This window comes from Cebus imitator, unplaced genomic scaffold (genome assembly GCF_001604975.1).
Source record: "Cebus imitator isolate Cc_AM_T3 unplaced genomic scaffold, Cebus_imitator-1.0 Scaffold1, whole genome shotgun sequence".
Taxonomy (NCBI): Eukaryota; Metazoa; Chordata; class Mammalia; order Primates; family Cebidae; genus Cebus; species Cebus imitator.
In genome coordinates, this window is record NW_016107316.1 from 8,355,903 (window position 1) to 8,373,299 (window position 17,397).

Here is a 17,397-nt window from a genome sequence, read left to right on the forward strand (position 1 = left end):
CACACACCCACTCACAAACCATACACACACACCCATCTACATACCATACCCCCACACCCACTCCAAGCCACACATAAACACACATACATCCAAACCACACACATCATGCTTACACACTCACTAGTCCAGGCCTCTCTAGTTTCTAAGTTCCAGCCATCCCAGAGACATCCTAATCTCTGTATGCCCTGATGTGAGCCATATTTACAACTCGCTAGTGGCCCCAATAGTCTATGCAAACCAAAGGCCTTCAGGATCCTACAACTTAAGGTCACTCCCCCATGGTGGAAGCCACATGGCTATCACTGGTTATGAGTGGGTGAGACCCTTCTCCAGAAGGGCAGAGTGGGTCCTCAGAGAGGAGGAGCTGCTGATTTTTAAGTATCATCAGATTCTGAAAGAAATGTTAAGCTTTTGACCTAGAAAAAGTCAGAATTATGATGCACTAATAATAAACTCAGAAGACAAAGATATAAAGAAAGAGAAACAAGAGAGAAAGATAAGGTGAGACAGGGAGAGGTAGCTCAGTGAGTCGGTCCCCAAACCTGTTTACCTAAATGCTCTCTATTTAAATACCTAGTCCACACAGACACAGGACCCTATATAAACTATCCCATTTCCCTGGGCAAATCTTGCACTGGCTCTGTGCTCTCCAATAGAAAACTTTCGCCCTCCTCTCTGACACCTCCTCAATAATGCTTCGCTATGGTCTAACCCCAAAAGCAGAGCAACCACTAGAATGGCCATTGCCAACAGGGCCACGGCCAATGGCCATGCTTGGTCAAGCAGCCAATGAGACCTCGTGGGCATCAGTGGTGCGAATGGCAGTAGAGGCACCAGGGCCAAAATACATCTGACACAAAGCAGCCAAAGGCACAGACCAGTGCTGTGGAAGAAGTAAAGGAAGACCCAGGAGGGAACCCAGGGGAGCATCCCTCCGGAGGTCAGCCCAGGGCTGGAAGAAGCTCCCAGTACAGCCAGCCAGACAGCCCAGTGCTTCCCACTCTCCTTCTCTGTTGACATCCTAGCCTCCATGTCTTAACTCTCAGAGAGACAAAGGAAGAAGTCATTTACTCAATAACTCAGTTCCTAGGGGCCAGGGAAGGGAAGTGACAAGTTCAAGCTCACTCAACAAGCCAAGAGCAGACCCAAGATAAGAACCAAAACCTTCTCACGCTCGGTTGAGGCTTTTCACTTCCCCATGCTTGCTCTTTTTGCCCTGGGTCTTCCTCACATGGGTAAAATGATGAGTAAGATTTAAAAATTCCCTCTACCTTCCCCTCCAAGGCCAAAACAAAAACTTAATTATAAGCCACATTCAATCAAAAATTCCCAGCTTATTTTTACTTCTCAGAAAAAGTTTTTTTTTTTGAAGACTTTGTCCCAATGAAATTTGAGAGCCCATTTTTTTTTTTTTTTTTTTGAGACGTAGTTTCGCTCTTGTTACCCAGGCTGGAGTGCAATGGCGCAATCTCGCTCACCGCAACCTCCGCCTCCTGGGTTCAGGCAATTCTCCTGCCTCAGCCTCCTGAGTAGCTGGGACTACAGACACGCGCCACCATGCCCAGCTAATTTTTTGTATTTTTAGTAGAGACGGGGTTTCACCATGTTGACCAGGATGGTCTCGATCTCTTGACCTCGTGATCCACCCGCCTCGGCCTCCCAAAGTGCTGGGATTACAGGCTTGAGCCATGTTTTTAAATGTGTTTTGGCTGTTGTTTTGTTTTTGTGCCAAGCATGGTCATTTAGTTCAGTTAATTGAAAAATATAAAAATGACCATTAACGCTTTTGACACACATGAGATGGGCCACGTCACCATACCCTCTAATAGCCAAAGGTAGGATATTCACTTGCGTCATCTGGACTTTGCCGACACAGTGAGTTCTTTTAGGCTTTTTGCAAGATCTATAAACTCTTCTTTGAGACTCTTTGCTCAGAAATGCTTCCAAATTCAGAAATGTTGTCTTTTAGAAAGGTAAAGAGTACATAAGCCATATATTATGTACATGCCCAGCAGGGTCTGAGTCACTCATCTTTCTGCTGAAAACCTCATTCATCTTGAGTGGAATACATAAAAGCTATAAAGAGTCTCTGGGTCAGCCTTTGCTTTCAAATGCGTGATGAAATAAACTTCCAATTTTCAGAGCTTTTTGGATTTTGGACTTAAAAATAAGTGAATGTATATGTGTCAGAAAATAGCTTATGACCCCATTTATTACTTCTGAAGGTACGAAAGGACCTGGATTTAAAACTGCAACACTCCAGAAAAAAAATACACTCTTAAAAAATAGGAAAAACACTTAGGATAAGGAGATTGATCATCTAGTGCGTGTACAGTGCTTGATGCTGACAAGAATCATTATCCTTGTTACAATCTAGGAAATAATACGGCTAGGTTCACTTCAGGCATAAACTGAAGGCTGAAAAGCTAGAAACACAAGCCCAGAGGGGCTGACTACATGGGGCTTTTTCAGGGACGATTCAGGAATGTGTAGTCAGAGAAAGGAGAAGTTTCACTTCATGTCACTTCCCTCCCAGAACAACAAACAAAGAGGAACCTAGAGGACGTAGCCAAAGCTTTACAAACAAATTTTATTCAAAGATCAGGCAAAAAGGAGGATGGATGTATATTTAATTTACATATTCCTCACCATATTCCTGAGACACTAACATTATTAACTTTAGTTCACAAACTGGAAAACTTAGCAACTTAAGGAATTTGCCCAAGGGAAGGGCCAAGATTCCATCCAACCCAGGTCTGTTTGCTTCCAAACACTTGCTCCAGAACTTCAAGAAGCAGATGTCACTTGTTTGGATTTCAAAGAGTTGTGGTAGCTGAGTTTTTGTCTCAGCCTTGGAAAGGCCACCGGTCTCAGTTTCTCTTTTCCTTTCTTTCTCTTTCTTTCCCTTCCTTTTTTCTTTTCTTTTCCTTCCTCCCTTCCTTTTTTCTTCCTTTTCTTTTCTTTTCATTCCATCCATCTACCTATCTGTCTAACCCCCCCAGCCAGTTTCTGTGGAACAAAGAGCAGGGGTGTCATCTACATGCATGTCTGTCACTCTGTAAGCTAAGAATGTAGTTATCTTGTGTTCCTTCCCATGACTGCAAGCTGTCCTGGGGAAGAGCCTGAGAAGTAAGTTGGATACCACCTGCCTCGACTGGGCGTGATCCACAGCTTAGCAAGGCCATATGCCGCACTCGCTGCAGGCTCAGCTCATTACTGCTGGGTTGCATCCTCCATTGAGGTGGGCTGAGCAAAGGACACCCTGAAGGACGTCAGCCAAACACAGAAACACCACTCACATGGAAGCACTTGAAACACAAGCTATACTTCATTCAGTTTTAGGATAAGGAGGCTCCTCTGGCTAGCAGAAACTTACCGCCTCTTTGAGATGAAAGTTGTACACAAGACACATCCTAATTAACTCCACGCTCCTCACCTATGCACAGCTCTTATTTATAGTGTGGGTGGTACAGAGAGATCAGGCTTTGAATGCACACAGATGTGATTTCAGATACTAAACATGCCACCTTTCTAATGAGGTGACATTATGTAAATTCCTTAACACCTCTGGACTTCTGTTTCCCCATCCATAGAATGGGCATAATAACTGTTTCAAAAGTTCTTCAGAAGACTACTAAAAGTGGGTACAAAATGCTTATCATTGTCCTGCTGACAATATCCTACATGGCTCAGTAGGAACATAAGACTCAAGAGATCAGACAGCTTGTCAAAGTCCAGGCTGCTTGTGAGTGGGCAGAGTGACTATCAGACCTGGGGGTTTCTTGGACTCTCCACTTGCTCTTGCCCCGACCGTAGCATGAATCTTCTCTACATGAGGTGACTGGGAGCCAGCCTCATCGCTGTGGCTGGAAAGCCTGCAACTGGTTGCCAATGCGAATGAGAGAACTTGAAGAATGTTGGGATAGATGTGTGTCACTCATTGTTCCTCATGATAAAAAAATGATTGTGCATTTAATTTGGAAACTCAGGAGTCTTCAAACTAAATAATAATTTTTTAAAAACCATATTAACTTAAAACAGAAGAGCACATTGCAGTAACCAAGGCATCTGTGAGGTCAGCCTCCTCTGCATTCACTGTGGTGAAGGCTCCAGAATATGGGAGTAAGCTGGTGACTCTGTGCCACTCCTGTGTCTCTGCTTGTCTCTTGTCACTGTCATCAGCCTTTCATCAGAAGCCTCAACCAGAAAGTCATTTTCCTTCTGGGAAGGAAAGCAGGGCTTCTTGGCTCCTTGAGAGGATTCTTTGAAGACACACTTGGTTCTCCGCATCCCAGCTCTCTCTTGGCAACCCTGCTAACTAAGATGGCTAGGTTTTGCCTCTTCACCTGTCACTAGAGGAAATGAGCCCAAGAGCTTACTAGAATCATCAGGCTAGGTGTGGAAAGGCCCTTTCAAGTCATGAAATCCAGCCTTCCCATTTCACCAACAGTAAAACTGAAGCACAGAGACCTGCTCCTCCCTTACGAGGAAGTGAGGCCTGCAGCTGACAGCTGAGCTTAGGTGGGCAGCCTTCTAGGACATGCGCTTTTCTGCTTTGTGCTCCCTCTCCGTGCAATGTCAGGTGTAATTCAGGTGCTCCACAGAGAGCGCCCATATGGAGGGAATGAACTCTATTGTAGTAAGAGTCAAAACAATGCTTCCCTCTTCCCCCAGCACACTGCACTCTGTATAACACTGGCCAAGCTCCACTTGGGCATGTGTTTCCTCCCCTGCTTCTGCCGTGGAGGGAGAGCCACCTGAGAGCAGGGGTGATGTATTGATCACTGTATCCTAGTGCAACACAAGGCAAGAACCCACCCCATACATATTTGTCAAATAACTAAACTCATTTTTATGCTTGATCCATCATAAAACTGCAATTAAACTATTTGGGGCACTCCATTTCCCCAGTTTCATTTAAAAAATCTAATTATCTATGCCATACAGAATTTTTATTAGAAAGTGAAGTCATTAAATAAGCAGACACCAAACTCAGGCCCTGAGATAATTGCAAATAGAAACGCATCTGTCTGCAGCGCTAAGTTGGACCTGGTAAACACACTGCTGGGAAACATGGCACCCATTTTCAGCTCTTGGATTTGTGGGGAAAATGGGGTTATTAAACCAGGGAAATTAGGCTTCTAAATTACACGAGAAAGGTTCATGAGCACTTCTATAACTGCTTTTCAATATCTCCAATTTCCTAGGTGATAGCTGTACTGACAGACTGAATCCCAGCACTTAGGGAGGCTGAAGCGGAAGACCCACTTGAGCCCAGGAGTTCAAGACCAGCTTGGGCCACATGGAGAAAGCCCACCTCTACAAAAAAATTTAAAAAAAGTCTTGGTAACGCACACTTATGGTCCCAGCTTCTCAGGAGGCTGGGGTGGGAGGATCACTTGATCTGGAGAGGGCGAAGCTGCAATGCGCTACAATGTCATCACTGCACTCTGGCCTGGGTGACAGAGCATGACCCTGTCTTAAAATAAGAAAAAAAAAATAGACTGAATCCAAATCACCTTTGTGTTTGAAGAGCTATCCACTCATATGCTCTGACCTTGTTGTTTCTCCTGTCTTTGTATCCCTGGAAAGCAACCATTATGCTTTCCATTCATAAATTCAATCACAAAATCTTGGCCTGCCTAAAGGTTCAGTTTATTTCACTGACAAACCAGCAATCCATTCTTGGGCAAAGGAAGCTACTTCTAGCACCATCAAACATTTCCCCTTAACTCAGATGTGTCAAACTCCTCTTCTGTTTATCACTTGTAGAAATAAAACCCCAGGCAACTGCAGAAACCCTTCTTAAGGCTATGCTGAGAGCTAAACCCTAATAAGCTCTCTAAATATTTACTAAGAGACTGAGTTACAGCGCTGACCAGTTCCGCCCCTGTTAAAATCTGCCTGCATTATCCAAACACAATTATTTTAGGTCACTGACATGCCAGCCAAGGAAATGACAAGACTGTGTACCACAGCACAAAGAGCAAGTAGAACCTAGCTTTAAATTCTGGTCCTGCCACTTCCTAGATGCTAGACACGAGGTAAGGGACTTTACCTTTCCCCGTTTTCTTAACTGTAAAATGGTGACAATAATACGAACATCACAGAGTTGTAGTGATAATTGGGAAAAATGTATATTCATGTTTATGACAGCTTAAAAAAAAGTTCAACACGCTCAGAATAAAAAATATGAAGCGTTCATTTTAAAGTATTCTCAGAGATAGAATAAGTTTCTAAAACTCAGGGTGTTTATTGCCACCTCAAATTTGTTCTCCTCTGAGAAATGAAAAGTGCTGGTAATTCCTGCATTGTAGCAGTATTGCGGAACATAGCTTATCTAGTGAGAGATGATAACTTCAAAATTAGCCAGCAGTGCTAGGAGCCTGAGCACAGGCAATTCTTAGCCTTCTCAGATAATGAATGGATCTCCAAAGGCTAGAATTCATCCAAAGAGCTTTGCACCACGGTTTTAAGGGGACCCGGAGGCCCAGTAACTGAGAACACATTTCTAATCAACATAACTAAATAACAGCAAGTCTACTGTGAGGCGGGCACCATGCCAGACCCTTTAAATACATAAGATCATTCAAATCTTAGAAGGCAAGTATAATTATTGCAATTTTTCAGATGTAAAAATTGAGACCCAAAGAGGTTAGATGCACCTTCAACCACAGCTAAGACAAAGCAGGAGTGGAGTTTGAACTCATGGCTGACTCTTAAGACCCCTTTCTTTCCAATCACCATGATGCCTTGTCAGGTAATTCATGCAGCCACTGAGACAAGATTTTAACCATGACGAAGTAGGAACTGGAGGCTTCTATGAGAGGATGAGTCAAAGCTCAGCGAGAAAGGCAGGCCTGGTTCCCTACCATGCTTCTCTCCCCTACACTGCTCACAATGGCTGATGAGTGGCTTTCTAGCCACCACTCCATTGCTCCTCAAGTGGGCAGTGGAAGGACAAATGTATTCAGCCACAATGCACAGGCCACCTGAATCAACCCTCATGGGTGACTTAGTCAAGTGGCCATCTCTGGGCCCACATCAGCCTGCCCTTCCTTTTATCACACCACCTCTCTCACTGTATTACAAGGATCTTTTCCCTTGACTACATTTTTTTTTTTTTTGAAAACAGAAAAACTCTTCACTTTTTTAATTCCTCGCTTCCAAAACTGTATTTGGTACTGGGCAGATACTCAATAAACATAGGGTACATAAATGAGTTAAAGGATTTAACATCAAGGCTGGGCAAATGCTTCTGGAGGATGCTCTAACACTGAGATTTTACAGCCTAATTATTCCTAAGTCAGTTCTCAATCTCTGGACAGTGGTTCAGGGCTCTCTCTAACACTGATATCTCCCAAAAGAACCAGGACATTATGGGTCCTTCGGCCTTTCAAAGTGTTCAAAGCACTCCCTGAAGGCTATTCTATTTCATCCTAAAAGAACACGCAAATGTGGCCAATAGGATAGATGCCATCACCCCCATTTTAAAGACTGAGAAACTGAGGCTATATGCGTGAACTCATTTTCTCAGGGCCAACATTTGACACCGAGGCTGCTGATTCTCTGGCCTTTTCGTGCTACTGTAATACTTGCTCGGCTTACTTTTAACAAACCTAGAGTGCGGTGACGTGATGGGAGTACTGACACAAAACACCAGGGAAGGGAGGGAACAGCCACACTGGAGACTCACTGACAGCTGACAGTGGGTGCCCCTATGGCCCTGGGGAGCTGTGAACTCCCTGCCCAGGGCTGGCTTGGGAGGGTCTACTCAACTCTGTGTCCCTGACTTACCCAGTTGCATCTGGGTCTGGGAGTAAAAGCAAACTGAATTATTCTTGGTGCTGAGTAAAAACAGGAAGTCACAAGTGGTTCACTCTGCTCTCAGCTGGGGTCCTCAACAGTTCAGGTCAAGGGTACACTTGGGACACACCAGGCAGCTCCCTCCACAGGAGTCCAGCAGGAACAGGGAAAGTGGAGACACTTCCTGAGAGCCTCCTGGAGTGTGGGTTTAGGCAGCTGGACTGAGGAGGTCTCTGTGGTCCCTCTGGGACTGGCCCAGGGAGCCCAGCTGAGATGCATGTATGTCAGTCTCATCACTTTTCCATTCATTCAACCAAAATTGAGGGCTGACTGTGTGCTCAAATCAATGTGACCTCAGGGAAATAGCTCACTTGCTCTGAGCTTAGTTTCCTCATCTGCAAAGTGGAAAGAGCCCATGCCCCACGTGGCTATTGTGAAGATGAAAGGAAGTAACACCAGTGAGGTCCTTCACCACATTTGGGATTTATTTTTAGCACTGAGGCACTATGCACCCACTATGTGCCCAAGCTGTGATGCTGCTGCCCCCTTCCCAGAGCCAGTGCCCAGAGGCAGGAGGGAATGTGGGCAGGTCTGTTCCACCTCACTTTCCCACTCTCCCCACACAGGAGCCCAGGGCCAGCAGGAGGTGAAGTTCTGCCAGCCCCCAGCCTGGGCCCAGTGCCCATGTTTATGACTGTTTATTTCAGAGCAAGTAGAAAGGAGAAATTAGAGCCATGAAAGACAGGACAACAGACCAATAAAAACCAGCTCCCAGAAGAGTCAGAAGGAAGAAGACAGGCAAAACTGTCTCCATAGCAACACAAGACAGTCAGAAGCACGCAGGAAAAACAGCCCCTGCTCTGCCTCCTGTCTCCACTGCAAAGCAAGCCCTCACCCCCAGCCAGAGATCAGTGAAAGCCAACAATCGATCCACCCAAAGACCCCTGCTCCACAAGCCCAGACTCGGCTAGCAGCCACTCTCCTCCTGCTGGCCCAGCACAAGTCCCAGCCTCCCAGGGTCCCAGATTGGCATTCGGTGCCCTGGGGACTCGACGCTGTGCAGATGGCCCAGGTCCCATCCAGAGGATATAGTGACTGGTGACAGAGAGGAAAGTTTCTAACAGGGAAAAAAGGAGGGCCACAGAGGTTCAGGGGAGATCAAGACCCTGAACTCTAGCCCCATGACCCCATCTGGGGTTTCCTGGGGAGCAGGCAGGTAAACAAGGATGTGGGAGAGGACATCAGGCCCTGGACCCAGAAGGGTCGCTCCGTCAGTTCTGGACCTGACACTCCCCAAACAGTGACTGGGGGAATTCTGGGGATGGGTGGGGAAATAGCTTTGGAGGCCTTAAATGACAAAGCTAGTGGCCCTGGTCTCTGGGGACATTGGCTAGCAAGTAGGAGCAGCTTGGAGGAGGACCCAGGGACGGGCTGGCCCATTTTGACAGTGAATGTCTCCTGGCAGACAAGACAGGTGTCTCCACCAAAAAGCATGGCTGGCCTAGGACCAGCATTTTGGGAAGTGGGTCAAATTGTTCCCAAAGCCCAACATTGGAAAAGTGCCTTTTGCCAAACTGGGGTGCTGGGTTCTGAAGGAGGAAAGAGGGTGACGGCAAGGAGTGCTGGGTCCCAGGCATAGCAGCTTTCTGGCTGGCTAAGACCGTCTGTGGCAGGTGGCAGCAGAAGGGTCCAGGTGTACAGGGGCGGGGGAGGGAGGTCCATCCCTCCTTCTGGGGCTGTTAGCGTGTCCAGGAGCCCACGGCCTCGGGTGGTGGGAAGGGGAGGATTGGGGTCCCCTGCAAGACTGGAGCTTATCATACCTGGGGGTAAGTGAGTGAGGGACGAGGGAGGGTGGTCTGGGAAAGGAACACAATCTTGAGGCAGCCACTGCAGAAAGGGGGCAACGGGGCACAAAGCGGGACCTCTGGCCGGCGAGCGCTGGAGAAGGGCTCCAGGACCGGGTCCTCCGCTCTGCCTCCCGCCCGAAGGCTGCAGGGGCGTCCGGGGGGAGAAGGACGGCCGGGAGGCGCCCGCCCCGCCCCGCGGTGCCCCGCGCAGGCCGAGCCCCGCGCCCGCAGACCCCCGCCCGCGCCCCTGCCGCGCCCCCAGCCGCGCCGCGCTCACCGAGTCGCCGCCGCCCAGCTCCGCCGCCCGCCTCGCCGCCGCCGTGGACGCCTCTCCCGCGGCCGCCGCAGCCTGCGAGACGGCCCCGGAGCCCCGCCTCGCCCCGCCCCGCCCCGCCCCCAGCCCGGCTCGCGGGGGCCGCCCAGCCCCAGCCCCGGGGATCCCCACCCGCGCTGTCACCCGCCGCGTCCTCACCCTCGCCCGGGCGACCCCATCTCCTTTCCCGCCTCTGCCCTCCGCTCCCAGGCGCTGGTGCGGACTCGCCCAGCGCGGTTGCCCCTGCCCCTTCTCAGGCTTGGCCTCTTGGCCTTGCCCTCCCAGAGGAAGCCTGAAGCAGACCTTTCTGTTTCCGCACACCGAATTCCTCCACACCCGCTGTTGCCCTCCAAGAAAAAGGAGGAATCCCCGCAATCTCCAGACGCACGTTCCCCTTCAAATCCATGGCCAGCCAAATCATCCCAATCCCTAGGCCCGCTCCCAAATTGCTTGAGATTCTGAACCCATTCTCGCTCCCAGTTCCATCCATCCTATTAACAGGTCTCCAGCCTGGGGGCCCGCAGTTATCCCATGGGACCACAGTAAAGGCTTCCCAAAGGCCTAATGCAAAAGATGCAGTTAACCTTAAAGAGTAAGTCCTCAAAAACACTTAAAAAATTCTAGGATGCAAAAAGAAAGCATCATTGACAGGATCATTGTTCTAAAACATCTGCCATGGAGGCTTTTTGCATTAGAGAGAGGGAGATTCAGGAAACCAGAGAGGACTCAGCAGTGCCAAACAGGTTGTGAGTCAGAGCTCCTGTTGAGGGGAGGGAGAGCTCCTGGGGACCCCGGCTTTGGCTGCTTCCTTTCCTAGTCCATCAGCCAGAACATCATGAAACATGTGTTAAATTCCCATAGTGTGCCAAGGTATTTGCCCGACGCTGCACAGGTTGGGGCCCTGTGTGGGTTGGGATCAGGAGAACGTGCTGAGGCCCCTCTCCTTTCTGAGATCCAGGGTACTTCTCCTGGAAGGACTTGCTGCCCAAGTTTCCTTTGGGCTCTGAAAGGCTCTCCTGAACTGCCCACAGAGACTCATGGTCTGTTTTTTTGGCAAAAATTCACAGAGGGAAGGAAGGCACTGCCTAGTTAGAGTGAAATTATTTCCCACTTGGAAGGGGTCCTTAGGATCAGAAAAAACACTTTCCCATTATCTTTTTGAGTTTTCCCCATGCCCTAGACCAGCCTCGGTTGTCAGTCTCCGCAAAGGTGTTTTATCTGTGAGTGTTTCTATGAGAAAAGCCTTCTTGCCATGAGCTAAACCATGTCTACTTCACACACACACACACACACACACACACACCCCTAAAATTTTCTGGCATAATCTGTCCCCCTTGAGCTTGGCCAGGTTTGGGGACCAGCAAGGACTCATCAGCCACAGACACCATTCATCCACATAAAACACTATCATTTCAGACCATGCGAGGATTTTTCACTTTACACCTGTCTGTCGCTAATAATACAGCTTAAGTTTGTGAGTAGACTATTTGATGCCTGAGATTTCACTTCCACACACTTAGAGATGGCTTCTGTTTCAATAATTGAGGGATGCCTGCATAGTATTGCCCAGCCTATTATGAAATAATAGGGTTTTCTAATGATCAGTGTGGAATTTAATAATTGTTTCCTAAGACACAATAACCAGATGAAAGTCTTTTAACTTTATCAGTAATACTAATAACAAGTTTAAAGGTTATTATAAAAAAGATTATAGTGAAATTAAACTGTCATTTAGGAGGCAGGTAAGTTGAGATGGAATTTCAGGTGGTTGTCACAGTGTTTGCTAAAACGAATCTTAATATCTTAATTAAATTAAATGTAAACTGAGTTATTCTAGTTTCAAGGACATCTTTTTCATGTGTTTGCTTTTTAAAAGAGATTGATGAAGCATGGATGACGTGCCAGGCACTGCGCTAAGTGATGGAATAAGGACACAATTCCCTGGTCTTGAGGAGGACACAGCCAGGCTGGCTGTGGAAACCATCTACAATAGAGATATTTCCCATGTGGGCCCAAGAAAAGAAAGAATTCATTTTGATTGGGGGAAACTGAGAGCAGAGTCTTGAAAAGGGCAGTTTTACGCTAAAATTGGAGGTGGGAAGTTAGACTTCAATAGGCAGGAAGTGGGGACAAAGACACTCCACGCAGAGAGGCAAAGTGGAGCCTGGGTGAAAAGTGGTCCAGGGTGGCCAGCGTACCGGGGGTATCCCGCAACATGGGACAGAGATGCAGAGCTACAACATCAGCCGGAGAATCTGTACTTGATCCTGGGAGCTCCTGGGGACTAAGTGGCCTTGACCAGAGTCCCGAATAAGGAGACTGATGAGAGGTTAAGGTCCTTAGCAACAGTGGATGGAGAAAGAAGGGGAGGCAGCAAGTACCCCCTCCACCCACTGAGACTTGCCCAAGACTATGTGAAGCATTCCCTCTAAATCACTCAACCACTTACGTTTCCCTTTCCCACCTGACTCCTTTCCCTCTTCAAAGGATCCTTTCTGCTTCTGGACTTGCAGTGACATTCCTACCTCTGCCATCTCAGCTACCAAAAATTATTTCTTCCAATGCTAGGGGAGAGTGTGATACCTTGGGCTCAAACTTCTGTCCTCTGAGTATTTCTATGAAATTGACAGTCTGAACCACTTACTCCTTTGACACATCATGTGTGACAGCTGTTTCTCAGTAGTGGCATTTAGGACTTTTCACATAAGTTTCTCAGGGACAGGGACTTTTTAAATTTTTTCTGAGTCACAGATGAAACCATAGATTTGAAGTCAAAGCTGAACATAAATCTGAATTCTGCCACTCACTGGATATTCTATCATTTGGTGTTTTTGTTTTCTCTTCCATAAAATTAGAGTAATAAAATCTACCTGAGAAGGTTGATGTGAAGGCTATTATAAACTGCTTTGTAGCTGTAAAAGAAAAAATATGTAAAGTGTCCTGTGTGTGTTTGTGTGGCCTTGTGGTGCCTTGAATTGCACTGGGCATGTAGGAAGTGCTCATTTCAAGCTGCGTTAAAGTGCTTATTAACCCACTGGCTGGTGGGTTAATTCACAGATAAGAACAGGGCAGGGAGACGGAGGAATCCTGTGTGGTGAAGCCTTGTGGTGCTCTGTGCTTGGTACTCTGTGAGGAAGGAATCTTCATTTTTGCCCTCCAAACCCACTAATCTCCAGCAGGAACGATATAATGTTTTCCCCTGGCATTACTAGAACGGCTTCCAAAGGTGGTGGGTTTTCTTGCCAATTGCTGGCCGGGGCCCCTTTATATAACTAGGGGTTTCTACGGAAACATGGACTAGGCTTCAGAGGGAGCATAATAGATTTGATTATGAACACTGAGCCAATTTTCACAGCTGACATGCAGCACACTTCCTTGTTGCAAAAATTGCAGCCCAAACTCCATAGAGAAACTTCGTGATGGCTGGAAATCCTTGCCTGTGGCTGAGTTGGAGCACACGACTTAAGAGCTCTGCCTCTATTCACTTTTAATCACTGAGCATGTCAGGCTCTTCCAGGCCTTCCTTCCTTTACACATGGTACACCGCTGCCTTGAATGACCTTTCAACCTGGTCTGTTCTTTGAGTTTCTACTCATTATTTTTGGAAACTGATTCAGAAGCAACCCCTCTATAATGACTCCTTTAGCTCTCTGTGACCAAGTCAATTGTTCTTTCCCATGTGCTTCCATAGACTAGCGCTTATACCTCTACAGGAGCATTCACCAAGCTGTGATGAGTGGATAAGTTTCTACACAGTTGATTCTTGTTATGTGCAGTAGCTATATTCTATAAAGTCATCTTAAATACTGAATAAATGTTGAGCAAAAGCTTCTAGGGGAAATGTAGGGTTAAGCTCCTGTAAGTCTTTGGTCACATATTTGTCAACTAATGAACACATAAACTTGCTTTATGTGTGTTTCTGTTTAAAGATACTTTCTTTAATATACAATGTTGATTCACTAACATTGAACTTGACTGGGCATGGTGGCTCAAGCCTGTAATCCCAGAACTTTGGGAGGCCGAGGTGGGCAGATCACGAGGTCAGGAGTTCGAGACCATCCTGGCCAACATGGTGAAACCCCGTCTCTACTAAAAAAATACTAAAGAAATAGCTGGACATGGTGGCGCACACCTGTAGTCCCAGCTACTTGGGAGGCTGAGGCAGGAGAATCACTTCAACAAGGGAGGTGGAGATTGCAGTGAGCTGAGATTGAACCAGTACACTCCAGCCTGGCGACAGAGGAAGACTCCATCTAAAACAAAAACAAAAACAAAAAACACTGAACTTACGGTAACAGCACTATAACTCATGTCTGAACGAAGTTTATATAACACATGTATTTTCTCTGTAAGGAACCTCCCAGCCTTCTTTGAAACACTAGATGCCACTTCAGCACTGTGCTTGGAGGTCATTATTTAACAGTGAAATCACGGTCAACAAGCACAAAAACGTGAAAGAAGTGTAGCACTAAATAGATCACAAAAAGGATGCTGTATGAGAGCTGAAACAAGAAGGCAGAATATGGTCTTGCTGGACCTCAGCAGGGAACATGCCTGTCTGGGTGCCTCAAGTGCTTCATGCTTGGGGAATGTCTACAGATCACAAAAGCGATGGAGTATTGAGTTTGAGGTTACAGATAAGCTGTATGTGCCTCCAGACTAGATTATGAGCTCCCTGAGGCCAGGATTGATGCTTTATTATTGGTCTTTGTATCTCCTCAACACCTAGAAGAGCACCTGATACACAAAAAATATTAATATTTAACTAATGCCAGTTGGCTGAGTGAATCATTCAATCTGGCCTTGCATTTCTTTAGATTTTTTACCAACAATTTAATAAATGTACATTAATAAAGCACAAAAAACTGTTGCTGGTTCTTTTCCCATATGAATGCCAAAGATCTGATTTGGTTCCTGCCAGTTATTTGATAAGAGCCCCCAACTCTGGATGTAAAGAGCATTGTATTTAGAGTAGATTCCTCATGTGTTACAAATGTAGATAATACATTTGTTGACTTCCAAGGTGGGGAAGAGTATGAATAGCACCATCCACCTTTCTCCCCCAAAAAGAGAAGTGGGAGATGAATTCTCAGGATTTGGAAAAATAGAGTCAAATGGTAGCCAACAGTGAAGAAAGAAAAATTACATAGCCCAGGAACTGTAAGGGTCACTGGTGACACAGTGACAATAGGGAAGGAGAGTAGGGGCAGGGAAGTTAGGGAGACCATGTAGGAACTTTGCATGCTTCATTGCCCCCAGTCTTGTTTCTCACATTCATAATTAAAATGGTTGTAACAGGACTTGCCACAAAGAATTATTTTTGCAACTAATGTTTATTGAGGACCTACTCTGTGCTAGACAGAAATGTTAATAAGATCACGAATGTGCAGACAATTAATGAGCAGCTAGCACAGTGCCTGATGTAAACCAGCATATTAGTTTCACGTTGCTGCAAAGTAATACCTGAGACCAGATAATTCATAAAGAAAAGAGGTTTAACTGGCTCACAGCTCTGCAGGCTGTACTGAAAGCATGATGTTGGCCATCTCCCCAGCTTCTGGGGAGGCCTCAGCAAACTTGCAACCATGGCTGAAGGTGAAGGGAGGCAGGCACATCTTACATGGCCAGAGAAAAAGTAAGAGAGAAAGTAAGTGAAGGAGGAATTACCCACTTTTAAAACATCCGGATCTCCTGAGAAGTTACTCACTCACTGTCATGACAGCAACATAGAGGGGATGGTGCTAAGCCGTTCTTGAGAGTTCTGCCCCCACGATCCAATTACCTCTCACCAGGCCCTACCTCCAACACTGGAGATTACAATTTGGTGGGGACACAGGTTCAAACCATATCACCCAGCTACCAAATTTAAAAAGTGATTATAGTTATTTTCACATGCAAACATTTTTTTTTGTTCTTTCTGTCTCTCTCTTTCTCTCTGATATGCAAACTCTCAGCATGTAACCTCTATTTCTTCTAAGTCCAAAACTTCTGATACTTTTTGTAGGTTAGTTGATCTCATTCTTTGGCTGGCCAGGTAAACCCAGAAATTGTTGATTGTATGTATTGTTGGCACCTTTGACAAAATAGTCTGCCCCTTTAGGGGACTCAAACTCCACCTTCAAAACTCACAGTCTCCAAAATCACCACCATCGAAGTAATGATACCTATATGCTAGCCTTTGAGCAGGGACTTAGAGCATTTAATAAACATGTGCAAGTCATCTATTCAACTACACAAACAGGTAAGTAAGGGTCACTTATGACTATACCCATTTATAGCCTGGAAATTAAGGCTTGATGTAACTTGTTCAAGTCATCAACTGAATTTCAGCCACAGTCAAGAAATTAAAACACGGGTGTCATGACTCATAGTTTGGGACCAAGTCTTAAATTCTTTGGACAACCAAATCTTCTTCTTTTACTCTGCAAATACTTTCTTTGCTTTTCAGAAAGTATATTGGTGAGAAAGTGGGCAGGTCTGATTCAGACATAGGCCAGGATTCTCTCTTCCTATCAGAGATTCTGTTCTCTTTCTGTCTCTCTCTCTCTTTTTCTTTCTCTCTTATTTGAAAAGTTTCAACAAATCACTTCTGTTCCAAGTACTGATCTGCTGATATTTTTTCATAGGTTTGTTGATCTTAATCTTTAGCAGCTGAAAAGTACAATTTCAGTACTAAGACAGTGTTGAAATTATCGTCCAACAGAATGGTTGACCCTGTAAAGCTTTTTGTAAACTATTCTAATATTATATTAATATTTCATGTTTAAATGCCCATTACTACATGAAACAGCTACATAAATGGCCATATTCATGATTTTCAGCCTATCATATTTGCCTTTTAACCCTGTTAACTAAATGAGAAATGCCTTAGAATAGTGATACTTGCAGGAAACTTGCTATCTTTAGAATTCATATCTATTATATCTTCTTTATTATCCCTCCTTCAGCCACTGCCCAGATCAATCCCTTATCAATTTTCACCACAGTTATTTTAACAGGTTTCTGGTTGGTCTCCCTGCCTTCATATCTAACCTATATAATTCACTGTCCACCCTGCATCCCAAGTGACCTTTCTAACAGACGACTATGATCATGGGATATGTTTATTGAAACTCTTCAATGGCTCCCCATTACACTAGACCACAGTCTTGCATTCTCTGCAGAACTCATATGGCCAGTTATAATCTGCCTTTACTTGTTCTTTCTGCTGCATTTCTCTCCACTTTTTAACTCGAAATATATCATTTCTATCTGCTTTTGTAACTGCTATTTCCTCTTCCTAGAATGTATCTCAAAGTGTTTTAATTCTGCCCATTATTTTCTGGGGTCCTGAAAATTAGAAATTATATGCACACATACACACACACACACACAAAAATACACACAACATTTGTGTTCTCAATGTTTGATATCTAAATATCTAATATAAAC

The 17,397-nt window shown here is 45.6% G+C and overlaps 1 protein-coding gene across 3 annotated transcripts in view; it reads right to left on the bottom strand.

Annotated features, from left to right (window-relative positions):
* The window catches only part of CYRIA (CYFIP related Rac1 interactor A), a 112,592-nt gene extending 102,377 nt beyond the window's left edge, over positions 1-10,215 (bottom strand). Inside the window, exon 1 of one of the 3 annotated variants that reach the window (XM_017526137.2) lies at positions 9,931-10,021. The gene's annotated coding sequence lies outside the window, so the exon portion shown is untranslated. Of the gene's footprint in view, positions 1-9,930; positions 10,022-10,125 lie in introns of those variants that run through there. The other 2 variants (XM_037737454.1, XM_037737456.1) reach the window with 2 other exon arrangements.
* Positions 10,216-17,397: the final 7,182 nt, after the last annotated feature.